This window comes from Calidris pugnax, unplaced genomic scaffold (genome assembly GCF_001431845.1).
Source record: "Calidris pugnax isolate Ruff unplaced genomic scaffold, ASM143184v1 scaffold30, whole genome shotgun sequence".
NCBI lineage: Eukaryota > Metazoa > Chordata > Aves > Charadriiformes > Scolopacidae > Calidris > Calidris pugnax.
Genome location: NW_015090776.1, coordinates 2,708,665 through 2,727,530, shown reverse-complemented (window position 1 = coordinate 2,727,530; position 18,866 = coordinate 2,708,665). Strand labels below are relative to the sequence as shown.

The following is an 18,866-nucleotide window of genomic DNA, read 5'->3' as shown; positions in this document are numbered from 1 at the left end:
TGTGTCCTTGTAGAACCGTGGGCTTAGGAGAAGCAGGACGGGATGTCTAGAGTTTCCATTTCTTGCAAAAACCCCCTAACGAGCCCAGTTATTGCTGGCCGCATGGTGCTGAGCGGGAGGGGGCTGTGGGGCACACGCCTGGAGTCGGGGGTCCTCCTGGGGGCGAGCCGAGAAAAACTACTTTACCCACCGACCACCGGGTGGGAGTCAAAGAAGATTCCAGAAGGTGAGGAGGGCATGGCCAAAGAAGACATGCCCATCCCTGGAGATCATTAGCATAGGCCAACCTTTGCTATGAACATGTATTAGCAGAAGAAATATAAACCCAAAACGGGACCTGCCCGTGGTGCGCCTTGGTTGAGCAGAGACTCCCGGTGCATCCAGCGCCGTTTGCTTGTCTTTGCTCGTTTAATAAATTGTAAACTTTAATTGGAATCCTGTTTGAGGCTCACCTCACCAAGCACAGCTCTCACATAACTCACCAAAACAGGAAGGCACTACAAAAGCAATTTCAGCCCCCTGCAGCCCCCTGAATCCCTTTAAAGACCCCTGAAGCCCCCTGCAGACCCCTAGACCCCCTACGGATCCCTGCAGCCCCCTGAACCCCTTCAAAGACGCCTGCAGACCCCTAGAGCCCCCTAGAACACCCTAAAGCCCCCTGCAGCCTGCTGGTGATGGCATCCTGCGAGATTGATACGGTTTTGTATATATTGTATCTATTTTGTTATTTCCTATTAATATTTCATTAAAGTAGTTTTGTTCCTTCTAAACTTTATCTCTTCTCCTTCTCTCCTGGAGCGAGAAGAAGGGGGAGAGCATCTGTGTAGCCCAAACTACACATAGACATCTTAGTAATAAACCACTAATTACAAGAACGCCATTCTCTTCGTCCATTTTGAACTGAACTATCTCTTTTTTCTTCCCTGATGACTAGTAGTAAAATATTTGCAATACTCAGAAAAACTTCTGTGAGACAACAGCCAAGAAAAAAAATCTGTGTATATTTTTTCTCTTATCCAAGTTTAAATCAGAACCTTTAATGTTACTTTAGTTTGCATGTGTTAATCATATCATTAATGCTATGACTGACAGATAGAAATTAGTTTAATGGAGAGTTCATGGTTCTTAAATCAAGACAGGCTTTTGGGTTCTCATGATTAATAGACCAATACCCAAGCCACATATGCTCTAACTGAAAAGCAAGATGGATAATGAGTTCATGCATCCGTTGAAGGAATTTTAAAATATATGGTGGACTACATTACAATGATCGCTGGAATTAATGCATGCAATTTGTCTGTCCTAGTCAATGTTAAAAGAAAAAGTGCAAAGACTAAGCAGGGATATTCACAAGTTAGACTACGGGATATCTAATGAGCTGTAGGATGAATGGGGAGGGGAAAAAAAAAAGAGGAGAATGTACCACAGGATTAATTAAGAGACTTACAGAAAATTCCAATTCCAAAGGGATGTTTCATGTCATGCAAGAGTCTCATGGCTTGTGCAATCTCCACCTAACAAACACCCAGGTCCTCACCAGGCCTCTATTGAAACAAGGATGCCTGCATATTCTCTGCTCACTTCTTGTTTCTTAGGAGGGATTGTATTTCAGACAGACATTGATATGCTGCTTTCATACCTGTGATGGGAACATTTCAATGGAAATAATTGTAAGGTTAAAGTGAAACACAAGTAATTTAAACATATGTTGGCATGTACAAAGCCAAAGATAAGAAGAAAAGACAGTAGTTAATGAAGACCCAAGAGAAGTAATTCAGGGTGATACAAAGCTAGAGTAGGACTCACAGAGTGAAATAACGACAGGAAAGTGTTGGCTGAGTAATCTAAAGACCATAATGAGTTTTAAGTTTCTCTCATTAGCAAATTATGAGTCCTCAGAGATCAAATTTTAATATCTAATTTTATCACAGCAGTCACATAGCCAAAAAAGTTGCTTTTTAATCTCCCAAGTTTTGTCAAGCTGGTACGTTTCATTCATATCCCTCCTCCTCCTCACTTCAAATAAGGAAAAAGATACAGAAAATAAAGATATGGACAGAATTTCCCTAAATTTTATAAGCAAACACCAATGTATAAAACTCATGCCATTAAATTTTATTTTATTTTATTCCTTTCTTATCTACTGAAATACAGTCGATCATTTCTGTTCTTTACTGGTTTCATAATTATTAGGTAACACATTACAAGATAAAGATTTAATCTTGAACTTATAACTTGAGAAAATAACTATAATACTCTGGTTTTTTTGTCTGAATGGGGCCAAAGAGCAACACTGAGGAAATCACTTGAAATGCTCTTAAGCATTTTTTTTGAAATAAGGATGAATTCAAGAAAGAAGAGATTTCTATAATTTCCAAATGCTTAGGATGAAAGCAGTGACAGCACCAATGAGAGAGAAGGTCTTTATGCTCTCCCCATCATATGTGTGGGAATACAGGTCAGACAGAGGGTGCTAATAGACAGAAAGGGAGGGGTACATCTCATTACTATATCTGCACCTGTATGCAGTTAGTGATCATAAGATCACTGACAAAAAATGAAAACACAACTAGGAGGAACAGAAGAAAATTACATATTCCTATCATTAGAAAATAAATCTTGCATATATTGAAGTGTTGTTGCCCAAATAGATGATTCATATTGCCAAGAAATATCAAGTGCATTTCAAACTTCTATCTTTGCAACATACATAGAGAACAATTACTCTTTGTACAAAGCTAGCAAAGTGTATAAACTCATTTACTGCATCAATGCCTGTAATTAATGTTTCCTAACTCAGATCATATATACTACATTACACCTGTGATTTTCCCAGGTCATTGGTAATACTTACTGCGGTGCTGCTAAAAATCCATTCACATGCTGTGTTTTCTTTCTGTAAAGCAAAGATTAGTGCTCATGCTGTCTTACAACCTGTTCCCCTGGAGTATTGCAAGATCATCAAAACCATAAATTATTTAAAGTCTGTGTAGATGTGGTAAAGAATTAAGGAAGTTACAGTAGAAATGTGAGAAACAGTGGTAGAAGAAAAATAGTGCATTATTTTCCTCTGCATATAATACTCTTCCAAATATTCATCTTCTGAACACAGCATGGCACAGGACCTGAAGAGCTGAGAAGAATGTAGGAGGCTGGTTACAATCACCTGAGTGTTGGAAGAAACACAAAAATCCCTTTGACATATGATCAGTGGCAGACTACAGTCAAGAATGTTAATTAGAATTTAATATTCTTCTGGTTCCAGTAAACAGATTTAAAATGTTAAATGTGAATTGGAATCCAGTGTACTGAAACAAGAATAAAATCACATTAAGGCCTACCACGGCTAGTTTTGTTAAACTATTCTAATTTCAGATGTGAGAACAATCACAATTTTTGAGGGAAGATCGTGCAGCATAAGTAGATTCCATGACCACTGCTGCAGAATGACCAAAAGGTAGGATAAGCTCCATAAGAAGCACATCAGGCCAACAGAAACAGTGCAAACTACACTTTAGAAGAATATTGTTGCAGTAGATAAACAGTGTAATGTGCCTAAGAGTGAAGCCAAAATAACAATCAAGCAAAAAAAACTTAACCAGACAAACGGTTAGTGAATGTTGCATGGGGATGGCCAGAAGACAAAAGTGGGGGTACAGAGGTGACCAAAGGACTCCAGTAATATCTCCAATATCTCACACTTCTACGTGATAGTTCAAATGTGTAAAAACTTCTATTGCAAGCTTATTATTGCCAGACTAAAATTTCACGTGGAGATGAAATTACAAGGTGACACTCAGCCATGAAAAATGTAACCTGATCTGAGAAGGACCTTTTCTTATTTGTAAAACGGAACTCCTGCCAGGTAGTTTGTTTGACATGCAATATTGAATATGTACTGAAAAGAGTTAAACAAAATGTTTTAAACTTGAAATAATAATTCATGGTTTTTGGCTTTTTTTGAGAATTCACCTTAATAATGCCTAGTTGATTTAGAAAACAAACAAACAAACAAAGAACACTCCATTAAATGAAATCATTAGCAAAGATTTTTATCTTGAAAAAAGACCACAAGAAGGGAAGGAAAATTTGAGGGGAAGCCAGGTTCTTCTTACACTAACACCAAGAAAAGGAATGCTGTTGGTGCGATTACAGTAACAACGAGCAGGGAAATGTCCCATGAGTTTTCAGCCTGCAGATGTGATGAATTTCGCTCACAGATGATGAAACTTACTGTACAATGAATATCATATTTGGTGATTTTTTCCCATGTAAAGTGAAAGAACATTTCAATATACCCAGTCAACTGCTTAACCTCCGCCCTCATCGTTTGGCTAGTGCTAAACCAGGCTCAGTTGAAAGATGGACTAAACACAGTGATAAAGTTAAAATGAGCCTACTAAGCTTTCCCGATCTATATTAGACAGTTATTCAAGAGATACAGAGCAAAGGGGCATCACTGGCAAAACAAAGTCAGCCCTGGTCACTATTTTAGAAAAAAATTTGGATTTAAAGCTCTTCTTGTACCACCTGGAGTCTTCACCAAAGACATAACTGTCTTGAGCATTCCGCTCTCCTCTATCTGTTGCCTCAACAAAATTCATTTTCTGCATTGGCCTAGGGGAAGCCTCGTGATTTTTTTCATGGAACTAAAAAGAATTAGCACGTTATTGGAATTTTTGTCAGTTGTCCAAAGGAAAAAAAAAAAAAACCAAAACACTCAGAAGGTTTTTTCTCTCTGACAAGTTTTTGAAAACCGAAACCCCCATACTGTTAAGACTTTTGATAGAAAGGGGAGAAGTCATTGACAATTGCTATATGGCAATTATTGGATAACTTACCTTCAGGGAAAGTGGTTTTGTAACTTCTAATTGGAGATTTACTTAAGATATGAATCAAGAGGGTTTATATTCCTTCTGTATATTAATTTTAATTGCTTTTTACAGTCTGGCTGAAAGTGCCACAAGGTATAGAGTTATAATTTGAAGATATTATAAATTTTCCTTTGGGAAGTGTGATAAGTCAGCAGCAGAGGGGAGCAGAGACAAGGCAGTGCTCCAGAGGAACTGCCTCCATCCAGTCAGATGCCTCTGGGAATTAAGTACTTTGCTTCCTTTACCAATTATAAACTTGTCCCTTTGCTGAAACAGCAATTGCATTATTTGAAGGTGCATTTTTCCTTCTTTCTTGATCCTTTCTCTTATTTATGTTTTACATGACCAGCTGAGAGTGCCTTAAGAACCGTTAAGGTGAAAAGTGCACCTTGGGCTTCATACAAATGACAGTCAGGCTCTGCATTTTGATGACTGATGTGTGTAAACTTTGTTTGCTCATTAGCAGAAAAACATGTCAAGTTTAGAACTTCTATGGATACTGACAGTATATGAGTTTCAGGGGATTTAAGTCTACATCTCCTGCTTCCTAACATTTTACCTACATTTTCCAGACTCTGATATGATACAGTAATGATGATACCAGCTGGGTTTTGCAGAAATTACTGTAAAAGCCATAAGTCTTTGTAGTGAATCACAAGTTCTTACTACAGCTAGAGATCACGTCCTTAGCATTTCCATAGCCTGTCATAAAAAAAACCAAACCAAAAACTCTGCATTATCTTACTCTCCATTAAATTGTTAGACAACTGTTTATTAAAACAGTCTGAAACTATTGGAAACGCTAAAATGAAATACTTAGACTACTTTCAACACGGGACTGTCTCTTTGTAAGGTCACTGTTTTGGAGGACAACCTGTTTTACAACCAGATGCATTGCTGAGCGAGGGAACAGGTAATAGTGTTAGTGCTGTACAATCTGGAATGTCTTATAAGAGAGTTTGGTGTGTCTCAGCAAAAATTAATTCCAGAAGAATTCAATCAGTTCTTGGAGAAGTTTCTGATGTGAAAAAATAATTGAGTGCTTGACATCTAACTTTATAGGTCAAACGCAGAAAAGGCAATATCTTGGCAATAAATTGGGATGAAATTGTGGAATTTCAGTTGTGAGGTAAGTTTCTGGTTTTGTGGAATGGATGGTTTGAATGATATAGGTTTCAGAGAGTACTTTGCATTAGGTCAATAGCAAACCAAAAGCAATGTATTTTGGGTTTGGTTTTTTTTCACTACTGGATAGACTTGGAATTAACTCTTTTATACCAAGTTAATTACTCCAGAAGCTAGCTGACCTAGAGCTAGAGCTTGAATCAAGAAAAAACGTACCTGTTTCTGAATCAACTGTCTTGGTCCACAACTTTGTATGGTTTTCTAAAGGGAAATGGTTCTAATAGAAGAGATTATCTTCTTCTCACAGTATGGCCTATTATATACTCATAAATTACTATGGCTATAGCATATACACTAACCTAATTGCAAGTGTTACCTACCTTCTAATTTTGCTGACATACATCTTGATTGATGTGTTGGTAAAAAAAAGTCTTAGTAATCAGGTATTTTATAGAATTACTCTAGTGACTTCTAAGCAAGTGGTGACCTAATGCTATCACAAGACCTTTTCACACAAATAGCAGCTTCAGCATCTTCCTTTGATAGGTGTACATGCTTTAGTGTACTTTGTTCCTTCTTGGGAATGGGATTTCTGTCTATACTGATGCTACCTATTTATATTTCTGGAAGAAAAAAAATAAAAAAGAGGACAGAGTTGCATGGCTGCAAATGAGACCTTGTATTTGTTTTGCTCAGAGTTTGCAGCAGTGATATAAAGAAAAAAGAGGTTTTAAACCACAGCCGCGCTTAAGAAGCGTCTGCAAAATATTGTTTTTAAGGTTAAAAAGGCAACTTGAACTCTAGATCCTCAGGACTTATCATTTGTGTGAAAACCAACTTTCTCTAGTCTTTGCCCAGTGTCCTGTTGCACAAACAAATGGTGGAATATAGCACCTTTATATTAGTGAAATATCACATATCTGCTGTTTATAGGTAGTTCCAGTCTGACTCCATAGAATTCTAGGAGGGTGAAAAGCATGTTTGTATCTGCCTTCTGCCACAAGGGAGACATTTGGACATATTTGACACTACTTAAATTAGTAAGCCAAAAAAAGCAACAGTATGTTGTTATTCATGCATTTCTACATTCAAAAACCCATGAAAGTAAGGCATAAAGGAAGTGATTAAAACCCAGACACCATCATAGATTATGAATGCAGAAGACAGTGATACTTAGATTATGTATTATTCACCTTGACAGTCCCTCTGGAAGGCCATAATCCCACAGATAATGAAAATATTCTAAAAAAATCCATCTAGGATATGAAGAATATTTAATCAATGGAAATTTTGCACAGATCCAGAAAGGTGATCCTGTGCTTTTAGGAAAACTGGTGTTTCTCAGTCTTTTTTGGGTATAATTTTTCTGTTTTCTTTGAACCTTCAGGATGATCTGATGTCAGTGACTTGAATATTTGCTATTTCAGTTTTGCAGTTTTGTTTTCTAGTGAATGTGAGATTATAATTTCACTTTCATTTTTGCCCATTATTGCTTCCAGTGTAGCTATAATGAAGTCGACATTGATCCTTACACAAGTTTAAATGAGAATTTTGACTAGACGGGCAGCATAATACCATGTGTGGATTGTGGGGTTTTTTTCTATTCCACTACTTAAAGCAATTACTTTGCCTTTTCTTGAAAAACATTTGAAACCAATGGAAAAGACCATACATTACCTCTTCTTATCCTTAAACAGAGGAGGTTGATTCTTCTCCTTTGAGATTAGACTAACATTCAGGTTTCACGTGTGACTTCTTTCTTGCAACTCTCACTGCAAAAATAGCCTAGGAGAACAATGCAGAAAATATTTTTTTTAAGAACTCTCAATTATTTTCCATGACAGTTCCAGAATCCTGTTATTTAGCTTTCAAAGCTTTTTGTATAATACAAAACCAGAATCTCTCAGTGCAAATACTAGATCTAATTTTCCTATCACATTCACCCAGTGAAGAAAATCAATCTATCATAAAGTGTAAGAGCTGAAACAAGATGGCAGTGGTAATCACAGAATGGTAAGGGTTGGAAGGGACCTTCAGAGATCATCTAGTCCAACCCCTCTGCCAAAGCAGGGTCACCCAGAGCAGGTCGAAGAGGAACATATCCAGGTGAGTTTTGAGTACCTCCAGAGAAGGAGACTCCACAACCTCTCTGGGCAGCGTGTTTCCAGTGCTCTGTCACTCTCAAAGTAAAAAAGCTTTTCCTTATGCGAGTTCCATTATCCAATAAAGACATAAATAAGCAGGGGGAAATACCCTATATCAGTGTAGAATTTCAGATTTACCAAATATGCAGCACACTTCTATAAACAAACATGCATTTGCATGGCACTGTGTACCTCCAGAGAAGGAGACTCCACAACCTCTCTGGGCAGCGTGTTTCCAGTGCTCTGTCACTCTCAAAGTAAAAAAGCTTTTCCTTATGCGAGTTCCATTATCCAATAAAGACATAAATAAGCAGGGGGAAATACCCTATATCAGTGTAGAATTTCAGATTTACCAAATATGCAGCACACTTCTATAAACAAACATGCATTTGGATGGCACTGTGTTTTACCACAACTTCAGGGTGTTTGCCGCATGTAAATATTCTCCACTGGGGAGAGGTATTTAAGCATCTGATTAGACATATCTAGTTTTACCACAACTTCAGGGTGTTTGCCGCAGGTAAATATTCTCCACTGGGGAGAAGTATTTAGCATCTGATTAGACATATCTGACTCCTGCACCGTGGTTCTACTGCTGTATAGCACACCATATCATGCCACAAACTAAAATTAATATGACGCTACATGAACTTGTTCTAAAAGGCAATTCTCTTGATGTAGAAAAAGAGTATCAAACTATGTAGTCTTGGTTCCAGCAATGAAACAGTTTCTTGAATGGAGAGACCAATACCCACGTTTGCATTCTGGAGATATGAGAGACTGATAGCTACAGGCTCTCATATCTCCAGTCACAGAGAACTACAAAGGTACAGTAGCCCCTTGGAAAGAGTCTGCAAAGATGGCTTTCAATCTCTAGTGCCCGCACAATCGTCGGGGACTAGTTCTGGATGTCCACAGGCAGGAAACAGGAAAAGACAACGTGTTGTTAGATTTAAATTCACAGTACAAAAACCCAAACCAATACAAAACAAAAATACAAAAAGGTGTTGAAAACACTGATCATAATAACCACTGACTTGTTATCAGGCTGGTAAATTTTCAAAACCTAATTACTAAAGCATACTATGGTATCTACAGTTTTAAATGGTTTGTCCAAAGATTTTTTTGGATAGCAGGGATGCTGGGGGCTTACTTTGTTTGTCTATTTCTTTAAAGAAATCCATACTGTACAGAAAAGTCCTCCAAGGATTCAAAATTGCAGGCGGTTTCTGCTCCAAGTACTTCCAGCAATTGTTGGCATCTTTTAAGACTATCTGGATAGAATTTATTAACATATATAGCCAGAGCTCTATCCTCTATTGAAAGGCAATATAACACACAGTCCCTGACAGATTAAAGCAAGCTGTACTATAAATTGTGCAGATTGAGCCCTCTTACATGGCTTATCCTAATCATAGCTCTGCCATTTGCTTCTCATGACAGGATAAAAATAAAAGTCCCATAAAACTAAAATAAAATAGACAGTCTGCCTTTCCTCCCTTAGAAAACATTTGTCAGAATCTCTTCAAAAATAATTGGGAAGAAAATGTGCTGAATTCTACAATCTATTGAGTCATTTTTAAAGCTCGTCCAGGCATGTGAAAAGTCAGCATTCTTTATGATCATCTAGCTTGGGAGAGGATGTATTTCACATTGTCAAAAGCCTTTCATAGTTTGCTTTTTTGCCCCCTTAAGAATAAGTTTTCCTAGACTTTAAACTTAAATATTTATCCAGTGAGCAAGAAACAGTGAAACATTTAGGTTCACTTACTGTTCTACAGTCTTCAGTCATCTAAACCATGCTTTTTCTCATACTTTTTCCTACAGCTTCACAATTTACATTTTTTCCCCTCTCTACCGTGTCTGCTTCTGAACTACTGGTGCTTAATGAAAGCAGTGTGGAAATCTCCTTTTGCTATCTATGAAAAAAACCAGCTTATGGTACACTTTTCAGCCCTTTTCAAACACCACTGCTGAACGAAGCCTGACCTCTTCTAGTGCTGCAGACTGAGGTTGGCATCTTTAGGAAGAAGTTCTTTGCTGTGAGGGTGGTGAGACACTGGAACAGGTTGCCCAGAGAAGCTGTGGATGCTCCGTCCCTGGAGGTGTTCAAGGCCAGGCTGGATGGGACTTTGAGCAACCTGGTCTGGTGGGAGGTGTCCCTGCCCAGGGCAGGGAGCTGGAATTGATGACCTTAAAGTCCCTTCCAACCCAAACCATTCTAAGATCCTATGATCTGCAAGGGCAGTTGTTTCCCTTCCTGGGAAGGAAATGGCCTCTGCAATTTTGGGCGATTCTGCAAAGGATGAATTTTGGAAACTCAGTATTCACCTGGAATTACAAAGATTGACACCAGGGAGGTGTTGTGACATTCCAGTGATGCAGGGAGATAGAAATATTTAAAACAAGGATTGCTTCCCGCTAGAGATGGTGGTGTAGAGAAACAAGCCAGCACCAGAAACTGCCTGCTTTCTGCACAAGTGGAGAAGTTGTAATGCTCTTTCACAGCTCTGAACACACAATGGGAGATAAGATACTTAACATCTACCACCAAGGACTAAATCTTCCCTTCTTTCATCAGGAATTGAGAATTTTATCTTTTCCCTTTTTATACACTTGAAAATACTGAGACTTTCAGGATACACCATTCCTCTTCTACATGACTACCAAAAGCAGCATAATTACAGCATCGTAAAATTGGTTTGCCACTCCATGTACTCCAGCTCCTCTGAGTGCCTAGCATCTGCTTACTGGTCAGGGAGCTCATTCAGCTATGCACAGATTACATATTAATTTCTAATTTTTGTAGGAAGCAAGGGCCTGAGACAGAAAAGATAAACAAAGCATATGCTTTTCTATTAAAAACAACTATACTCAGTGTCCATCTTGGCATATTACCATATCGCAGATTTTTCACCTTAAGAATATGCATTACAAAACCATGTGTCTGATTAGTCTTCTCAATCAGGTTGTCTCAGCAGAGTTTCACTGAGGCAGAAAGAGCTAGATTTGGAAATAGATTTTGGATGTCAAGATGCACCTGACACACAAAGTGAAATCCAATGTCCTGGCACAAGTGTCTAGGCAGAAAAACGTTATTTCCAAATGATTTCCACAAAACAGACTGGGAAGCTGTCTCTGCTAGCCAGCAGAAGAGGGACTTTTGGACAATCTAGCTGGCATGGTTGAAAGCACTCCTTTCAGTTTTCAATATAGAATGATGTCTGCACCTGTGCAGCTCTCTAGGACGAAAGCTGAACAGAAAAAGATGGAGTTTTGCATAGAAAAGAACCAACCTGAGTGGCTAGGGCAAAAGTGTGTAAATAGTGCAGCGACAGAGAGCTGTCATGCATCTTATTACAATAAAAAGTAAGTGAAATCAATGGCTTCGAACGTGCTACAGCTCTAAAGAAGATGTTTTCACATCATGCATAGCTGTGGAATGCATCACTGAAGGCCACTATATATTTATAAATAATTACAAATTATAAATAATTGTTGAAAAGGTTCATTCATGTCTATTAACTATGATAACTGGAACATATTCATGGCTGTTCCTAAATCACAAGGTTATTACCACAAGCTGAGGCTGAAGGTCACTCCACACTCTTCCTGTTCTTGTTGGCTTTGCCTAAGCATCTGTAGACCTAGCAGACCTAGCCCAGTTCTGAAACAAAATGTTACCACAGAGTTTAGAGGAAAGGAAGGAAGGGGGACAGGACTGGGGAACCAAATTGGTTTGGGACACAGATAGATAAAATAAAATTGGGTTGCAGGTTAGAAGTAAGTAGGGATACCAAGAAGACCATCTGTTGGTCATTGATGATACTGGTTTCCAGTTGTGAGGATAGGCCCAGGTATGTCCAGTGAAAAAGTTAAAAGCCTTCCCAGGAATGATAGACCTCAGGATATGGGAATAATATATAAATAGGAGACAAGTGATAAAAAAAGAAGAGGTGAGGATAAAGTACTAAAAATGAGGTAGCTGGAGTGATATAAAAAACTCAAGCCTGTGTTGTTTAGACACTCAACCTGACAGTGAGAATAAACAGTACTTACATCGCTACCAACTTAAAAAACCAAGCTAGAGGCAATACTGCTCCTTTTTCCTCCAGTAAGCTAGTGTTTTACAGTACATATATCCCCAGTGCAGTTTATCTTTGCTACATTCCCTCTTCCCCTGTGAGGAGTCAGAACCAGATACTCCAATCCCTTCAATCGAGTCCACTTCAGAAGATTCCATCTGTTTGGAATTTAACATCTCTCCTTAGGAGCACTTATCCAATCAGGAGTTTAATTTATCCTACATTACTTAGAAATGAGCTCAGAATAAAATATTGATTCTTCTCTAAACTTTATCCCATCATCCTCAATAGGTTTTGGAAGTTTCCATAGAGATGACATTTTCTGCTATTACTTCTGCCATTTTCCAGTTTCAGCTGGGCTGCAGAGCAGCAAAATCAGCATAATGAAATACTTTCTGCAATTTTCTAGAAAAAATTAGGTTCAATTTCTTTAAGATTTGATTGGATGACAAGTCATCCCCAAACTGCTCAGTGTTCACAGAACTACATCTGGATGCATCACGTAAAAAAAATACGATAAAGTATCTATTCCCACAACTCTTGGGAAACAGGGAACTCAAATATAAAGGTCTTTCCCTGAGCCAAAGAAGACAGAGAGACTTCACATATAGCTATAGTCACAGGAGAATTTCCTTATTAAAAAAAGATAGCTGACCCACTAAAAGATGCAGTGTTTTACACATGTAACATGTGGAACACTAAATTTACTATCAGTTGCTATGATGTGAAAATATTGTGGCAATTAGAATGTTTTCCTTCCTCCAAATTTAAGACTTTTATGATTTTCCCCTTCATAGTGTGGAGTAAAATATAGTAAAATAATGACCTGACATTATTTATGAACCAAAGAAAAACTTCTAGACCCGAGCCATTGGAATACAATTTGAAAAATGGTTGAAATGTCCACATAGAGCCAATTTAAACGGGAAAACTTCAAGAAGAAATAGTAGTGAATATTCCAACGAGCTACAAAATACTGTCAAACATATAATATCAGTGTGGAGAAGTCAAGTACATCCTGGTTAGAGAGTTCCAAGGATAACACCTGATGTATATAAGTATGTTAGCACTTTCTCATGGTCAAGGAAGAGAAGGAGATTCTTCTAAAAGAAAATCTTAAGATCGTATAATTATTAAAAATGAAGATTTAATGTGTGCCACCTACAAAGAATGAATATGAATTAGGCTGTGTGTCATATTGTACAGTAGGTATTATTTTAACAATATATTTAAATGATAGTGAATTTACTCACAACCTGACACTTAAGCTTCCTGAAAGTCAGAATGAAAAATGAGTCAGACTTAGCTCTCTAAAAGACTACATATAATTATATTTTATAATTTTCAAATTAAAACCACATCAAAATAAGAGAACTCACTGATGCAAATTAGTAAGAACACAGCAATATCACCTAAAATTTAAAGAAAAAGCAAGGATTCATTGAAGCCATTTGATATTTCCGTCAAGTCAGTCAGATCAGCCGCACATAATGTTTTTAATGCATCAGGCATAGTGTACTAAATGTTAATGATTACATTTTAAGGGTTTAATAGCTTGCTATATTTTTAATGTAAGAAATAGCCATTCTAATGGGAACGTACATACCCTTTACTCGGCAGCTAGCTCCCCAGTTAAAGTTATAAAAAAAGATTCAGTCTTCCTGAGGGGGAACCACAGAGTTGTAAATGTATCAGGGTTAATTGTCTGAATTATTGGGACACTTTTTTCATGAGCTTAAGTTATTAAAATGGGAGGCTTTGTGCAGTGAACTTTAGTTGCATACTTTTGTCTAAAAATACAAGCTGATCTTAAGCTAAAAGCATAATTTTTAAGATGTCTCTGATCACAGGGTTTTATAAGAGAAAAAGCGTGAAAGATTAAATTTTGGATTCTTTAGGAACTCTCTTCTGGAATACAAAATAGCAGGCAAGAATCCTCTGTGTGGTAGGTTAGAGATTTCCCAAATCTTGATTATTTTTCTCCTGTACTCTCAATCGATTTGGGGGAAGCTGAGGGAGTCAGAGGAGAAGAGAAGGAAAGGAGAGGGAAAAGGGTCTGGAGAGAAAAAAACATAAAAATCAAACCACCAACATTTTAGAAGTATCTTCTCCACCCCACCCCAAAATCCTTCCAAAAGAATGCAACATTCAAGTTTAATTTTTCTTACCTGGTACAAAAAATTATAGAATTTTAAGATTCCATAAGAAGAGATGTGTGTAAGTGTATGTGCATGTTTGAGATGCCTTTAGGGCAACAGGAAAGCCTTGAACTGGAAAGGGATTTCTCTTCCTCTGTTCCTGGAAGATCTGGCTGAAAGAGCTGTCCTCCTAGGCAAGCAAGAAAGAATTGAAGTTTACTTTTAATTATGGCAAAAGAAAACAGGGAAAAGCACAGCTGAATTCCTAAAGGAACCATGTGAGAAAGTAGTGCCTAGAAGTAAAAAAATGCTTCCCTGAAAACAAAACCCAGCTCCTCCAGAGAGCATGTAGTGTCTACACAGCTGTAGACAGTATTCATCTGTAATCTTGAAAGAGATCTCTGTTTCTTACACAAAATTGGGAGGTTTGGGGTTCATTATTTAAAGTCAGATAATGCATTAAGTGAATTTTGTTCTTAGCTACCCACTTCTTTAAGGCCTTTCCAAAACAATCAGGAAATACAGTCCTGCTCTAAGGTACAATTAGGAAGCTTTCAAATAGAAAAAGGAATGGTATTAACAAGCAAAAAGAATACAATCACCTATGACTCATTCAAATACACACATTAAAAGGACATTACAGCACTGAAGTCAAGCTTTTTAATGTTAGGAAATGCTAAAGTTAAGACTGGTTCTCAGTCAAGCAAGAAAGGTTAAATTCAGTTCATGTGTGACAACTCTTACTTGCTTCTTCCACTGTACAAATGCGTGCTGCAAAACTTCTTGCTGAAATTGTCCCCTCCAGCTTGAAAAACAGTCTCTTATACTGGTCAGCTGTACAAAGGGACCCACCTCAGGTGGGTGACTGTGACTCTTGGAGGACTTTTTGGCACAGGTGTGTGCGTCAGCAGGGTGTGGGGAGCAGCAGGGATCCACACACAAGACCCTGGAGCACGCGCGTCTCCCACGCAGGGTGTGCAAGGAGGGGAATAGACATAGTGCTCAGAGGTATGGTTTAGTGATGGTTTTTGTCAATGTTAGGTTGATGGTTGGACTAAAAGGTGATCTAAAAGGTCCCTTCCGACCTGGGCAATTCTATGAGGGCCATGAAGATGATCAGAGGGATGGAGCACCTCTGCTGTGAAGACAGGCTGAGAGAGTTAGGACTGTTCATCCTAGAGAAGAGAAGACTCCAGGGAGACCTTATAATAGCCTTCCAGTACCTAAAGGGGGCCTACAGGAGGGGTTGGGAGGGACTCTTTATCAAGGAGTGTAGCAATAGAATGAGGGGTAATGGTTTTAAAGTGAAAGAAGTTATTTAGATTAGGTATTAGGAAGAAGTTCTTTGCTGTGAGGGTGGTGAGGCACTGGAACAGGTTGCCCAGAGAAGCTGTGGATGCCCCATCCATGGGAGTGTTCAAGGCCAGGCTGGATGGGGCTTGGAGCAACCTGGTCTGGTGGGAGGTGTCCCTGCCCAGGGCAGGGGGTTGGAACTAGATGATCTTTAAGGTCCCTTCCAACCCAAACCATTCTTTGATTCTCTGAATGCACACTGCTGCTAACAGAAATAGCCTGTGGTGTGTGGTACATACACACACGTGCAGGCTTAGAATGTTTTGGGATTACAGAATGGCATTTAGGAATTTGTAGGTGCACATTATTGTTTCATAAATGTCTGGTATTGTGGTCTGTCTGTTGTACAGCTAACATTGATCCTGATAATCCATTTACTGCTTGTTAAGAACATGTCATAAAAAACAATAGACATCTTAAATCCTCACTTGATATGGAACCAAGAATTAAGCAATTCTTCCTTGCTGTGATCAGTGCCAGAAAGTGACCTTTTCAGCAGCTACTGCAGAGGTCAGAATAAGGATATTCAGGTTTTTCATTTCTCTACTACCACTAGACAGACTTCATTACTTTCAGGCCAGGGTTGTGGAAACCATGGATTTCTCAATCCTTTTTTCTACTTTGACTTGTTTTTCTTGTTGTTAGTTTTGTTTGTTTGCTTGTTTGTTTTTTTCTCATTCTGTGTCCCATTTATTGCTTTTCAAGACTTCATAGAATTTCTCACAGCTTCTCTTTTCAGTCACTCTCTTCCTTCATATGCAGGCTCAGCCTCTTTGCCAGGCTATCTAAAAAGGTGTTTAGGAACAATTCCACTTTTTCTTGAGGCAAAAACCTGACACTGACCAAAGTACACTCGTAGTTCCCATCTACCTGAGTATATCTGAAGGCTAACAGCAGCATTAATCAGGACAGCTGAACTCTGCTGACCAAAAGGATATCCTGTGCCATATGACATCTTACTCAGCAGTAAAAGCTTGGGGAAGGAAGATAAAAGGGGGATGTTTATCGTTCTACCATTCGTCTTCCCAAGCAAACACTACATGTGCTGAACTCCTGCTTTTCAGGAAGAGGCTGGACATTCAATAGCTGATGGAAAATAGTGAATTAATATCTTTTTTCTTTTTTTTGCCCTCACAGCTTTTGCTTTCCCTATTAAACTGTTATTATCTCTATCCACAAATCTTCTCTCCTTCCTTCTAATTTCTCTCCATGCTGTGCAAACGGAGAGAGAGAGAAAGAGATGTAGGGTGAGTTTTTGGCTGCTGGCCAAGGTCAATCCACCACAGCTGTAAAGATCAGGAGGCACTCTAAGACCCTTGGAGACTTGGTCTAGAAGACCTCCAGGCAGATGAACCCAGCAAGGCTTTGCACTGCAGACAAATGTACAAAGGTTTTGACATCTCAGAAGAGGGCACACAAGAAACCAATGAGAAGGATGACAAAGCTTAAAGGGTTGGTAGCATGGAGGGAATGGGGAAAGATGTTAAGCTAGACAGTGAAAATACCTAGAGAAGGACAGAGCTTCGCTCATTCTTGGACTCAGTGCTATACTGCAGGATAGCACAGAAACCTCTGCCTCTGGCTGTTTCATGTGTATCTTTGCACTTTGGGATAAAGGTGCTTAATTTGAAGTTACAGTGATGTATTGATGTTTCCCATTTCTATCCTTCCTGTCAAAAAATTGGTCCCCCAAAAAAGTTAAGTTGGAAGAAAGAAAATGTTTCATTTGAATTTTTTTTTATGCTGTTGTCTTTTGAGAGGACTGTGTTTTATTGTGCATAGCTCATGTTCCCTCCCTTCCCTAGTACCACATGCGAGTCAAAAGGGAAGATCTGTCTTAACTCTCCTGCCAGCTCTACAGAGACCTGCAGAGTTACACCAGAGCAAACAGTGCTAGAGGAGCTGCTGTCCCAGGAGTTACTTTGGAGTCTGAGCCAAGGCTGTCTGCAATCAAAGCTGTAGTCTCTGAAGGGTACAAGTTAAACCACATAGAGGGTCTGATAAGTCTTACAGTCTGTGGAATGACTCAAACAGATTTCTGCAGTCTTTCAGCCAGGATCACAAAGGTTTTGGAAGGGGAAAAAAAAAAGCAGGGAAAAAAAAGAACATTTCCGGTGTTTTTAGGCTGCAAAGGCAGCCAGTTTACAGAAAACATAGGGAAAAATACACTGAGAATTACACTCTAATTGCTGCTATAACTCTCAGGCCTGAATCCTGTCTTGTTTGTCTTGTACTTCTCTTTACTCGGTATACCTATTTGCTTATTGCATATTAAAATCAATAAATTTAGGTGAATAAGGGGTAAAATAAGAAGAAAAATGGTATAGGAAAAGCATTTGTGAGAATCCCTTGAAAAAAATACTAATGGCATAAGAGGTGGGGTGATTTTCTTTCTCTCTGCAGAAAAGCAGAAATGGAGTGAAGGACATCCAAATTTCCTAATAAAAATCCCCATGTGTGTCTCTTTAACAGAGACTGTAAATCCTGATTCTGAAGAATTGCTCCAATACTTACCATGAGTAGAAATGCAACATAGTCATGTCGACTTGGCGTTTCAGCTCATCCAAGGGGTCCATCCAGGAGACAGGAGAGAGAAGAGAGGAGCAGCATCCTACAGCATTCCTGCAGCAAGACCAAGGGCCCTGGGCTGGCTGAAATGGAGCTCTTTGGGCTCATGGGCGGGCTGGGGAGTGTAAGAAAGGATGGTTAGTGCCACAAATGCCTATTAGTGCATCACAGCCCTTACAGGCTTCACTGGGAACTAGTTATCTGGATATGATACCAGATTGGTAAACCCAAAGCATCACCATTTCTGTGCTATACAGGTTGTCTTTTGGCAAATGCTTCTCTGCCTATAGAGTAATTACCATTTATAGCAACATGAAAGCCAGTAAATGAGGAGGAAGAGGTTTTTGTTTGGTTTCCCCCTCTCCCTGCTGCTGATTTGGGGTCTTAACAGGGTGTTGTTGTTTATAACGTAGCTGCATGTGCAGCACATGGAACTGAGGCTCTGAACTCCTGCAGACAGTCCAGCAGGAGGCTCACTGCCTGTTCATCTCTCTCTAGAATAGAGAGGGAGAGCACAAACCAAGTGGAAAGTAGAGGAAGTGGCCCAATATTTTGTCTGAAAGCTGACTCAGAAGCCAT

At 38.9% G+C, this 18,866-nt stretch overlaps 1 long non-coding RNA gene across 1 annotated transcript; it reads right to left on the bottom strand.

Annotated features, from left to right (window-relative positions):
• Positions 1–74: 74 nt before the first annotated feature.
• LOC106891497 lies at positions 75–7,785 on the bottom strand. Its single transcript, XR_001412695.1, has 3 exons — positions 7,677–7,785; positions 1,448–1,639; positions 75–156 (listed from the first exon to the last, which is right to left on the bottom strand). It is a non-coding gene; the product is annotated as an uncharacterized LOC106891497 (long non-coding RNA).
• Positions 7,786–18,866: the final 11,081 nt, after the last annotated feature.